The sequence below is a fragment of the Ambystoma mexicanum genome, chromosome 6q (genome assembly GCF_040938575.1).
Source record: "Ambystoma mexicanum isolate Mex_15411 chromosome 6q, UKY_AmexF1_1, whole genome shotgun sequence".
In the NCBI taxonomy this organism is placed as follows: domain Eukaryota; kingdom Metazoa; phylum Chordata; class Amphibia; order Caudata; family Ambystomatidae; genus Ambystoma; species Ambystoma mexicanum.
The window spans coordinates 694,172,399-694,186,066 of record NC_090937.1 but is presented as its reverse complement, the minus strand read 5'-3'; positions in this window follow the sequence as shown (position 1 = coordinate 694,186,066).

The following is a 13,668-nucleotide window of genomic DNA, read 5'->3' as shown; positions in this document are numbered from 1 at the left end:
GGATGCCTAGTAGGTGGGGTGTAGGTGGACCCAGGGGGGTGGCCAGAGGGGCAGCCCGCCATGTGGGCTGCCCCTCTAGCGCCCCTGCTAGGGCCAGGCCAGCCTCGCACAATGAGTCTGGTCCCTCTTATTCCATCTCATGCTGGCTTCAGAGCCTAGCCTTTCTTTGCCTTTGTTATTCTGAATGCAGAGCTGGATTCTGTCCCTTTCTTGTTTAACATTTCCTGCAAAGCCTGATCTATTTGATTCTCTCATATGTTACTAGGACGGCAGAGCATGGGTCCTCTGCCCTGTTACATTATTCAAAGAGCCCCACTGGCCTTTCTTTGCATCTCCCTTCTCTCACTGCTTGCTTGCTTAATACATACCTCCTTGCTTGAACACTCAACATATTCTCCCTAACACAGCAATGGCAGCTGCAGTTTGTCTTAACTTCTATTTGTTCCGTGTCTTGAATTGGCCTCTTATTTCCGCTTTTCTGTCTGCTGCAGGGGAAAGGCATTTTCCAGTCACTGCCATGATGGTTCTACCTGGCCATAAGAGGGCAGCAGCTAGCCAATATTGGAAGAACCTGGGCATATTATGCCAGAGGCTGGCAACTGCCTTCCTAATGCCTACACAAGAGTCACAACTCTTGCCTTTGTTTCTAACAGTATTTCAGTGGATGAAGAAATGCGAGAACACACATATTGCTTATAAATGAAGGGGATAATGTCACACTTGGTTAAGACATTTTGATCACGCCAGGAGCTAATTTCCAGCTGCAATTAAGCGATTACCTTTTTTTCGCCTTCTGGCTTTAAATAACGTTCGTATCACCTGGAAAGCACAGAGGTTGCTCAACAGGGTTCCTGGAGCACGAGGGGTACCCTACTTGTGGGCATGGATGATTGGAGGACATTCTTGCCGTGGTTTGGAGCCTGGCCTCTACAGCCATGATGGGGGAGTGGCCTATTACTTTTGGTTGTACGTACCCTTTGACGGTGGGCAGACATTGCCTCCTGCTTTAGCCCACTAACAGCTCTGCTTTGCAACTTTATCATACATACCTGTCAGGTGGTATGTAACTCAATGCTACTAATGTTATCAGCATCAGAAGTCTGGAAACCTTTGCCACATCAACTAGGGTACAGGCTTGCCACCTGAGACTTACCCATGTCTGAGTCGGCATATGTCGCCCTGTGGGGAAGACACACAGAAAGAGCAGGGCACAGTGCCCTTGTGGGTTTTTCACACTTCTTCCTCGGGGGTGGGCACAATTCACTCCGCAGAGAAAGTGGCAAATGCTGGGCAACATCTCCCACTTTGACAATGTCACCCAAAGAGTGAAATTGGCCATTTGAAATACCTCTGTCGACTTATTATTGCGCAATCCACACTGGTGAGTTTAAGCACCTGCTCAACGCGAGATGGCAATTAAGGGCATTTGCCAACGCACTCAAGAAGCAGAGGACACCCTCTTACCAGCGACATGCCATGCTCACTCATTCTGATCACAAATTGCCATTTATCTGGGGTCATGTTAAATGTATTTATTTATTTATTACATGTGTAGCATCACGCAAAACCCCAAGCATCAAGGCGCAAAGTAAACTGCATGCAGTGGACCACTTCCATTGGCTCACGTTTTTACTTTTCCGCCACAAAATGGAAGATTTTAGCGTAAAAGGCAGGTGAAATCACATTGCTTTTCCACTTTGGAAGAGTGTAAATACCTTGCGCAATTAGCGATTGCTAGCGGAATTGACAATGGCTTACTCTGGACTCTGCCCGCTTTTACCAGGTTTCATTTCCAAGCAGATCCCAAAGGAATCCCTTTCCTTATTTCCAGCATGAGAATCCATGCTGGCAGTAAGGCCGCATTTGTCTGGTGGAGCGGGAAATACAGGGGGTTCTGGTGTCCACTCGGCTGCCGAACTCCACCCAGAAAATGCACGAAAACCTGGCCAATTAGAAAAAGCAACAGTAATAGTGTTTTCCACCACTTTATCTGAACCAATTGACCTGGAAAATGCTGTGTTGCATTGGAAGCTGAATGCATTCACTCTGCCTATTATCCCACCGGAAGATTAAGCCTAGTGCTGAACACAGGTGTTATATATTCCTGTGCACAATCTGCATTTGGAGCATTAACTAACTGAGCTACCTTACAAATGATATCTCCTCTGGGGCTTTACCGTCTTAACCCCTTAACTGCCATGGGTATTTGCCCCCAGTGCCAGGGCCTTTTTGGTGATTTCGGTATGTCGCCATTCAATCCCTTGTAACTTCCTTGTTACATGAGATATCTCGGCCAAAGTTGGCCCCTTTTTTCCCACATGGAGGCGGTCGTAACGCCACCCAGGAATCCTAGTTTGCTGTAGGGGTGAGAGAAAATAACCAAAAAGGAGAACAATTGGGTTTTTTTCAGAAAATGCCAATAAAATGTTGTACAAAGAAGCCTGTGGTGTTTTCCTTGTAAGAGCTAGGAATAAATGTGCTTGCTGTGCTGGATTCACCATTTTCCAGACTTTCAAGAACAGACTGAGTGGAAACCAAAATAACATATTTTGATTTGCTAATCAGCCGTTTTGTGAGAGGTATCCGATTTTGGTGTTTTTTGTCCAATAGGACATGCATGGACGGAATGGAAGAAAAGGGTAGGAAAGCTGATTGAGAAGCCAGAAAGGCATACATTTCTGAAAAGTAGACAATATTCCAAGTTCAGCAAGGGGTGATTTGCGCAGGTCAGGCAACAACTATGTAGGGAAAGATTCCATAGTTTGGGGGGGAATCGGGATAATGACGGAAAAAGAAACACAATTTCCGCACATTTCACTCTGGTCACCCACCGAAACACGCAGCCAACACCACATGACCTACCTTCCCGCATTCCCACAGGTTTCTCGACAACAACCGTAAGCACATGTGTGGGTGCACCTACCTGGGTGCAAAGGGAAAAGCCTAAAACACTGGTAACCCCAAGTCTTTTCGCACAGCAGATTTTCAGGAATTTTGCTCATGTGGACAACCTACAGATTTGGGCCTAGGGTGTCGAAGCCACGAAGGAAAACAGGGAACCCCATGCATTTCCGAAGAGACAACCGTGGGAATCCACAGAGGTCTGACTTGCGAGAATCGCCCTATAGTTTATGACCCACAATCCCTGACAAAGTCTGAAATTTGGTGGAAAAAACACAATTTTCACTTTGTCTGGGATTGTGGGTAATACATTCTGGGGCGATTCGCGCAAGTCAGACCTCTGTGGATTCCCTCGGGTGTCTTCTTTTCGGAAATGCATGGGGCTCCCCGTTTTCCTTCGTGGCTTCAACACCCTAGGCCCAAATCTGTAGGTTGTCTCCCCAAACCCTTTGGGGGTTACCAGTGGTTTAACCTTTTCCCTTTGCGCCCAGGTAGGTACACCCACACATGTGAGGTACCGTTTATGTCGGGACACCTGTAGGAATGCGGGAAGGTAGGACATGTGGTGTTGGTGGCGTGTTTCGGTGGGTGGCAAGAGGGAAATGTCTGAAAATTGTAGTTTTTTAACCAAATTTCAGACTTTGCCGGGGATTGTGGGTAATACATTCTGGGGCGATTCGCGCAAGTCAGATCTCTGTGGATCCCCACAGGTGTCCTCTTTTTGCAAATGCATGGGGTTCACTGTTTTCCTTGGTGGCTTCGACACCCTAGGCCCAAATCTGTATGTTGTCCACATGAGCAAAATCTGCTCTGCCGAAAGGCTTGGGGTTACCAGTGGGTTAGCCTTTTCCCTTTGCGCCCAGGTAGGTGTCCAGACAAAAACAGTACCTTACATGTGTGGGTGCACCCACCTCGGAGAAAAGGGAAAAGGCCTCCTACCCACTGATAACCCCAAGTCTTTCGGCAAAGCAGATTTTTCTCATGTGGACAACCTACAGATTTGGGCCTAGGGTGTCGAAGCCATCAAGGAAAACAGAGAACCCCATGCATTTCCGAAAAGAAGACACCCGCGGGCACCCCCCTTTCCACTAAAAACATCCATGGTGATTTAATAACCCCCACACCCACCCAAAACATGTTATCATTTTTTTTATTTTGTTTTTGTTTTGCCTCTTTCCTAGGGGAAGATTGTGCTAGCAATCTGCCCCCAGGGAGGGCTACATGAGATGCCCCCCCCATCCATTTGGGGTGGGGGGAGAGGGCCACCCCCTTTCCACTAGAAACATCCATGGTTGTTCAGTGGCCCCCCACACCCACCTAAAACAAGTTATAATTTGTTTTATTTTTGTTTTGCCCCTTTCCTAGGGTCAGATGGGCACATATGTATGGGCATCTGCCCCCGGGGGGGGGGGGAACATACTGCCACACGCTTGGGGGGTGGCTCTGCCAATATTTGCAGTGGCCTCCCCCACCACAAATGGATGGGGGCATCTCATGTACCCCTTCCTAGGGGCAGAAATCTGCCCCCAGGGAAGGCTACATAAGGTGCCCCCATCCACTTAGGGTGGGGTAGAGGGCCACCCCCCCTTTCAAACACAAAAAATCCTGGTGGTCTAGTGGGGCCCCCACCCCCACCCAAAACAAATTATAATATATATAGATTTGTTTTGCCCTTCCCTAGGGGCAGATGGGCACATGTGTGTGACCATCTGCCCCAGAGGGGTGGCAAAACATACTGCCCCAGGCTTGGGGGGCAGGGCGGCTCTGCCAATATTGGCAGTGGCCTCTCCCCTCACCCCAAATGGATGGGGGCATCTCATGTACCCCTTCCTAGGGCCAGAAATCTGCCGCCAGGGAGGGCTACATAAGGTGCCCCCATCCACTTAGGGTGGGGGGAGGGCCACCCCCTTTTCAAACACAACAAATCCTGGTGGTCTAGTGGGCCCCCACCCACCCCCACCCAAGACAAGTTATAATATATATATTTTTGTTGTGCCCTTCCCTAGGGGCAGATGGGCACATGTGTGTGGCCATCTGCCCCCAGGGGGGGTCAAAACATACTTCCCCAGGCTTGGGAGGGGTGGCTCTGCCAATATTTTCAGTGCCCTCTCCCCCCACCCCAAATGGATGGGGGTATCTCAGGTACCCCATCCTAGGGGCAGAAATCTGCCCCAGGGAGGGCTACATAAGGTGCCCCCCATCCACCTAGGGTGGGGGGAGAGGGCCACCCCCCCTTGCGAAAATCCCTGGTGGCTAGTGGTCCCATCCGCACCCAACCCACCCAAAACTACGTTTTTTTTTTAAATCCTTTTTTTTTGTTTGCCCCCCTTCCCTGGGGGCAGATGATCACCCATCTGCCCCCAGTGCATTGCCCCCATGCTTTAGGGGCGAGGGGGGAGAGGGCAGCTTACATAGTAAGCAGCCCCTCCCCCCACTTCAAAAACAGATCCCTGCATGACACACCAAACACATATTCTGGGGGGGATAAATGATATTACACCCCCCCCACTTAGAATTGTGGGGGGGATTTGTCCTCCCTGTCCCTCCATGTCCTAGGCCCATGGACACCCTGCATCAAGGACAAAGGATGTAACCCACAGTATGTCTGGCACGTTTGCAGAGGTAAGTGTGCATGTACACAGGAGCGTGGAACAGGCCATTGCTGTAGTCCAACATGTTACCCACCAGTGCCATGGTGAAATTGTGGTGCAGGGGGTGGAGGGGCAAGGAAGCATGCCCGCATGGAGTACCCGCATGCAGACTGACCACACAAGCATGTCAGTCATGCGATGACAAACATAGTCGAAGTGCTGAGTGGAACAACATCACAGGCCACATGCGGACAGGTCAGTGAGCTGGAACATGGACCGGAGGGGCAGCCGAGTGACTACCATGTCAGTAGGGTGCATATGTGGTGATGAGGACAGTTCCCGCCTGCTTCACATGTCCAGCATGCATCACAACAGTCACGCATCAGTGAAGCATTGCATGACTCACACATGAGAACCATGTACACATAGCATGCAGTGGCAGTCAAGCACAACACACCACACAAGCAAACAAAATGGGCTGGAGAAACATGCAACAACACTCACTGGACGAAGCATCATAATACTGCATCTCTCCTACTCCTTGGATCAATTGTGCCGGGATGAACTCTGCAGCGATCTCCTCGTGCGGAGTGAGTTCTTCCTCCTCAGGTGGTGGCCCGCTGCCAGTCACCTGAGTCATGGCATAATTGGAGGCACGCTTTTGCTTTGCAGTGTCGGAGGTCATCCCAACCCTTTTTGCAGTCTTGAGCTGTGTGCACCTGATATCCAAATACATTAACACCATCCGCAATATGCATGCTGCCAGTGGACCCAACGCTGGGCAGGCGTCATATGGCAAGTGGGGACCACTAGTATATTGCGTTTGTGTTCTGATATGCAACCCACAAGGAAGTCCAGTTCCTGCTTGTTGAAAGGCTTCTTCCTCGCCGTGCCGGAGGCCGGAGCCATGTCTGGGGTCCCAGCCTCTTGCGCAGGAGCAACCCTCCTCCTCTTTGGCAGTGGTACGGACCCTGACTGGCAAATGCCGCCCTGATCAGTAGGGGCAGTGGTGCTGGTGGAATGGACCAAGGGAGTGGCTATTGGAACCAGGACGGAAGCCCTGACTTGCGTCAGTGGCTGCTGGGTGCTGTTGCCAGGACCCAGCGCATCAACTGCCGCAGTGGCAAGGTCAGTGACCGAGACTGTCCTAGCTGGCAGACTCACAGCCGGGATTGTGTTGGCTGCATCTTTCAATGCAGTGGCCACCACCCGGCTGCTTGGGGCAGCAGATGATAACATTCCCCCCAGGGATTCCTTTTTAAATAACACTTTCGTGGGTTGCGCTTCTGGTAGAGACAATATACATCACACAAACATATTATTCCATGTGTGGTATTTATTCTTTGCATTAATTTTCATGCAACTTTAGTTTTTCATTCACTGATTCACATATTCATATTTGTTTCCTCTCTGTACACATATATTTCTCTCAACACGTGTTTCCCCACGATAGTGCCTGTGGTTCTTCAGGAGAGATACTAGGAAAAGAATATATAAAAAAAAAAGAAGAAGAAATTCAAATGATATTTAGAAATGTAAGATCATAAATAAATGTTAAGTATCATGGTGGTGAATGAATGTTATGTATCGTGGTGATGAGGTGAGCAACTTTAGTTGCATAGCCTGTTAAGTGTACTCACCTAAATTGTAGGTTCTTTTATTTTTACAAATAATGATCTCTCTGATTTCTTAATATTCCTTTTTCATTTTTATATCTCTCATTTTTACTTTCATGGAGATATTTTTCAAATTCTGAAAATAGTGAAAATAAGTCAAACATTTAGACCATATAGTTTACCAATTCAGTTTGTTTACATGTAGTCAAAGACAAAAACATTTTTTGACCATCCATTTAATGTGAGTCTCGAGTTCAAAAACTATCACTTGTTTTTACCATATAGATGCCAGATTTTCTAGTAACTCTATTTTTACTTTCTAAAGTATTGGAGTAGAGGCAATAACAAACAAAACCCAAAATAGTTTTATCTAGCTTTCCTCAAGTTCAGTTACCGTAAGCTTTCAGTATCCTTCCTCGGTACGATTGCCAGTTGTTTGCCCGAATCCGCGCTAGTGTTTTGCTAGGATTTTTTTCCTTTTTAAAGGCTGCGGCAACGTGACGCATGACGTCACCGCGTTATGTTGCGCAATGACGTCACACGTCACGCAATCGCGTAAAACGGCCATCTTTGAATGCTCAATATGTGCCGAAACCAAATTCTGGTACTACCTCTCAGACATGCTTGAGCCTCCTATTTTGTGTATAGATGTCAGCGATTTTTGGTGTTCTGCCTATGTGGATCTACCCTAAGCGCCCCCCAGGGACATGTGCCTCGGTCAGAGCATACCTTCACGCACTTTGCTTCTGCCTCCTGACCACCTGGAATTCAGCCTGGGAGTCCTCAGGTGCCAACGCATCATGCGCTGGCCGATCCAGATCCTGGGTGGTGGTCGCCACAGCTGCACCTGCAGCTACCACTACCGTTGGGCCTGTGACAGTAGATGAAACTAACTGCCATGTCGCAAAGTTGCCAGGGTCGGATGCAACAGCTGCATCTCCCTGAGCCGCAGGGGGTGGTGGCATGACTGCACCAACACATGGCAGGACATCCAGTACTGTGGCGCACCCCTGTCTCTTCCCCCTGTGCAGCCACCCTGGAATCCCCCTACTCCCTGGTCACCCCGGCCACATCCCTGACCACAACCAACACGTGGAGGATGCCCAACTGAGGCACCCCTCACCTTTCGTGGCCTCCCAACCATGGCACGGATGTACTAGTGCCAATGGGAGGTGTACACAACAATTGACCTGGGCAATTGGGGTGAAGGGGGTGTGGTACGTGATGTAAACAGCACCCCTGTGCTCCTGCAAGGCGGTATGTGACCCCTGGGAGAAAATGACGTGTCACGCAACGCTCAGACACCCCAAATATACAATCAAACCGTGCATGCAACCCACGGTAGCCCACGTGTGTGGAATTAAGCTCCCGCAGTATGCGGTGGCACCCAGGGACACAAAAACGCATATGCGTGGGACACACAGGCTACTATGACCTTGAAAACGGGTACGCGATACACATGGGGACCTGCAGTGGGAAAAATAGCATGCGCGACTCACCGTCTGACTAGTGTGGAAAAGAAAAACACGCGTAGACATAACCCCCACCAAAAGAAGAGGTATGTCCTCGATCCGATGTGAAGTGATGGCATGTGAAACAACAAGAAGTAGCAACACACGCATCAGTCTCCACGAAAAGCATGACAATCGACTGCTGGGCCGCGCTCACCTTTAACCCGTGCCGAGGGAAATGCCTGCGCGCATCACGTCACTTACACGCTAAGGCCCTTTCCTTGAATTACACGCAATCTCACGCGGACGTGCTGTTTTTGCATGTACGGATTCAATCTGCATCAAGCTGGCCACGCGACAACACACGGAAGACCACGCTCCTGCCCAGAAAGCCATTTTCCTGCCCCCCAGAGCTCCGAGCAGCCTTCCACGAGCCATCTGCTGCTGCCTGCCTGCTGCCCACGTGCCCTGCTATTTGGTGCCTGCACATCAGCCATCTGCAGGTGTCCAGTTGCTGTGACCGCCCCTGCTGGAACAGAAGACACCCGGCTGGTGTTCCATTGCTCCACAGCCCAGCCCCAGGACCCAGTTGCCCACCCACACCTGCCTCAGGGGTTGCCATGTTGGGGCAAACTCCATCTGGGACCACTTGCAAACCCCAGCCAGAGAGGCAGATGGCTGTCAGCTTCTCAGCCAGGGAAGTTGGCATCCTGGTGGAGAAAGTCCTGGGGAATTATGATGCCCTCTTCAGACGACCGTGCGCCGAAAAGGAAGGACAGAGGAGGATCTGGTTGGCAATCGTGGTTGCCATCAACGCGGAGGGGGTGGCAACCCGCAACTTAAAACACGTCCAGAAGCGCTGGGAGGACTTCAAGTCCAGGACCCTCAGGAAGGCCCGTCACCTCTTGGACACAGTGGATGCAGTGGGGTGCTGGGTCCAGCTTACCATCGACCAGATGAGGGTCCTGGAACGTATTCGCCCAGTGCTTCACCACCAGGTCCTCGAAATGCAGACCCGTCTGGAGTCGAGGGGTAAGTGTCCGTGCATTCTTATTCCAAGCAGTGCATGTTGAGGTGTGGCAGAGGTGTGCAGCTTGGACCTAGCAGCTTGGACCTATGTGTGACATGGCCCATTCATGGATGTGTGTGTGCAGGGACATGGCCGTGTTGCATGTGTACCAAGTCTTGTGTGGTGCACATCAGTGGTGTATGGATTCCAATGTATGATGCACAACTGCATGTGTTGATGCACGCATGTTTGCATGCCTGGGTGTGTACTATGCCATGTTTGTTGTGTGACACATGGATGCCCTTCCCACCTTCATCTACGTGCATGATGTGCATGTGCGTGTGTCTGTTTAGTATGTGTGTGACTGAGACGCCATGGATGCATGTTACACACACATCAGGGTGCCCGTTTGGCTGATGTGAGACAGTTGGTGACGATTGGACTGTGACAGGAGGCTGAGATGGCCATAGGCATGTCTGTGTGGTGGCAATTGTGCATGTGATTGTCATGTCCCATGATGCTTGCAACTTCCTCTCACCCTTGGGATGTACATGCACGTTCATGTGAATGGATGAAGATGCCCGTTGCACGATCCCAGTTTATTTGTGCATGTGTGTGGGTTCAAATGACATGAGCGTTGGGGAGTGTGATGCCATCTGTGATGTCTGACACTGACACTCATGTCCAACTGTTATGTGTGTGGCAGACCCTTGTACGGTGCCCTGGTGCCTGTGTTATGTCTCTCCCTGTCTGCAGCATCGATGAGGTGGGCGGAGACGGTGCTGTGGAGCCCAGTGGCAGGGATGCCACCGCCAGCCGGAGACACAGGGCCCAGCTCCCCTCCCAGGTTATAATATCTTCCGGAAGTGAGGAGTCTGGTGCCGCGTCCCTGATCGCAGCTGCCAAGGTTGGAGGTGGACTCCTCGGCAGCAGAAGGGGCAGCTGAGCCCCCACAGGGGCATACTGAGAAAGACGGCACAGAGTCATCCAGGTCGGTGGGGGGTGTGGTTGAGGAGGAGGCCATGAATGGGGCCTGTAGGGGGTGGTTTGACTGGTGTAAGTGGTGCAGTCCGGGGGCAGGGGCAGGAGGCAGCACAGGTCGCTGCAGAGTTGCCTGTGTATAATCCTGTCCCTGATCCTCTGAGTGCATCATCCCGCACCAGCAGGGATGCCTCTGTCCAGGCCCATTCGCAGGTAGGGGATGTGTCTACAACAACTGCCCGTCCTCTCCCTGCGGACGTGGGAATCCGTGACCGTATTGAGCCTGTCCTAGTTGGTGTGGCGTTGCACATGCATGGTATTCCGGATGACGTGCATGGTTCTAGGCAGGACAGTGCACGTCATTTTGAATATTTGTGTGGCTGCTTTGACTTGCTGGACAAGGTCACCGGCACAGGGTTCCTCCGTGTGCTGGACGTTCTTGCGACCCCTTCGACTGCACCCCGTATGTGCCAGTCGTCCTCCGTGCTGTCTTCCCACCGATGTATCACCTAGGCCCCCTGTGGAGCTGCCCCTGAGGCCGCTGACAGGCTGGTGGAGAGCACATCCCTGCCACAGTCAGGAGTAGGAGGTCCAGCAGGAGTGGTCACACCACCAACTGGACCCCAGCAAATGGAGGATGTGCAGCAGGCATCATCGAGCAGGGCACGTGAACGACGGCGCCGGGGGATACCATCATCCTGTAAGCCATTGTGGTGGCAGAGGAATTTGGCATTGAGGCAGCAGCAGGCTCGGCGTGGGAGGTGTCATCACTCGGGGACAACAACATCCCGGGGGCAGGCATCAGCCGACTGGCAGGAGGACCCAGGACTGGGAGTGTCTTCCGTGTGGCAGCGGTTGGGCCAGCAAATCGATGCAGAGTGGCAGCGGGAGGAGAGGGCACGGTGGCAACGATGGTCAGGGCGGAGAACTCCATGCACCGGGCATTGAGGCGGGCTGAGTGCCTCGTGGAAACTCGCAGGGACTTCGAGGAGTCTATTGCAAGATCCCTGCGAGCCCTCGAGGCCACGGAACAGGCCCGCCTCTGGGACATCAACGTGGAGTTCTATGATGCCCTGGCCCGGGACATCAAGAAGTGAGCCGTTGGACTAGCCCGCCGCCATTGTATATAGTTTTGTGTTTAGGTTTCATTTGGTTTTTTTATTTGGAGAACACAGACTTTGCTCCACTTTTTGTATATAATTGTGTTTTACAAAGGTTTTTTTGTAGGTTTCATTTTGTTTTGGGATCATGGACCCTTCAGACTTTCATTGTAAATATTTCTGGACATGTACATACTTTCAATTTTTTTTTTAATCCCATGAAGGAATGTTTTTTTATGGTTTTCATTTTGGATTTCGTTTATTCGACTTGGGACATGGACCACTTTTCAGTTTTCATTTCTTTGGATTTACATTTTTCTTGGAGTTTGCATTCATTTTTCTTTGAACTTTCATTACTTTCTCATTTTCATGTTTTATTTTCATTTGGTCATTTTGCATTTATTTTAATACATTTCCATAATGTTCAATGTTGGTGTGGAATACTCTCAGTTGTTTTGTGCATGTGTCAGTGAGCATAGCTCAGTCATGTGCCACTGCTGTGTGGCTCTGTTGGACATGTCTTTGGGTGCATGCATATGCTTTTGTGAATGTCATGGCATGGGGCTTTTACTGGGAATTGGGTACAATGGATGGTTGTGTGTTTGAACTGGGGAGGTGCGGTGTGGGGTGGGATTTGTGTTGGCATTTGTAACCTGGCCCTGTGTTGTGACAACGTGTTTGTTGGGGGCACATAAGTCAGGGCCTGCTGGCAGGTTGCCGTCATTGGGGTGGTGTGGGGGGACATGAGTCGGGCCTGCTGGCAGGTTGCCATCACTGGGGATTGTGTGGGGGGGACATGAGTCGGGGCCTGCTGGCAGGTTGCCGTCTCTGGGGATGGTGTGGAGGGGGACATGAGTCAGAGCCTGCTGGCAGGTGCCTGTAACTGGTGGGGGGACATGAGTGGGGGCCTGCTGGCATGTTGCCGTCACTGGGGGTGGTGTGGGGGGGACATGAATCGGGGCCTGCTGGCAGGTTGCCGTCACTGGGGGGAAGTGGGGGGGTACATGAGTCGGGGCCTGCTGGCAGGTTGCCATCACTGGGGGTGGTGTGGGGGGAACATGAGTCAGGGCCTGCTGGCAGGTTGCCGTCACTGGGGGGGGGGGTGGGGGGGACATGAGTCAGGGCCTGCTGGCAGGTTGCCGTCACTGGGGGTGAACATGATTGGAGACATGCCTACTGGCATGCTCACAGGTGATGGGGGCTCTGTTGTGGTGTGGGCTGCCTGCTGGCATGCTCACGGATGATGGGGGCTCTGTTGTGGCGTGGCCTGCTTGCGAGATGCGTTCATGGGTGTTCCGAGCATGCGTGTCTTTTGTCATGTGATTGGGCTGGCACGAGCGGGGTACGCGTATTCCAGGGGTGCACGAGAAATGCGTACCCCGCTCACGCCAGCCCAATCGCGTGTAAAACTCCTTGCGCACCCCCGGTATATGCATTCCCCGCTTGCGCCAGCCCAATCGCATGTAATACTTCTCGTGCACCCCCGGAATATGCGTACCCCGCTCGCGCCAGCACAATCGCGTGTAATACTTCTCGCGCACCCCCGGAATACATGTACCCCACTCGCACCAGCGCTCTCACGTGTAATACTTCTCGCGCACACCCGGTATATGCGTACCCCACTGGCGCCAGCCAAATTGTGTGTAAAACTCCTTGCACACCCCTCAGAATACACGTACCCCATTCACGCCAGTGGAATCGCGTGAAAAACACACTTGCGCACCCCTAGGAATATGCGTACCCTGCACGCCCCAGCCCAATCACGTGTAAAACTCCTTGTGTGCCCCTCATAAAACGCATACCCTGCTCGTGCCAGCCCAATAGCATGTAAATCTTATCGCGCACCCCTCGGAATACGGGTACCCCACACGCACCAGCCCAATCGAGTGTAAAACGGATGAATTACTCTGGCAGCAATGTTTTACTGGGAGCCAGTGCAGTGTGAGCAAAAAGGGATGGTTGCAGACTCTCGAGAGGAAAAATCCACAGAGCAGGTTATCATGCCATATTATTAAGAAG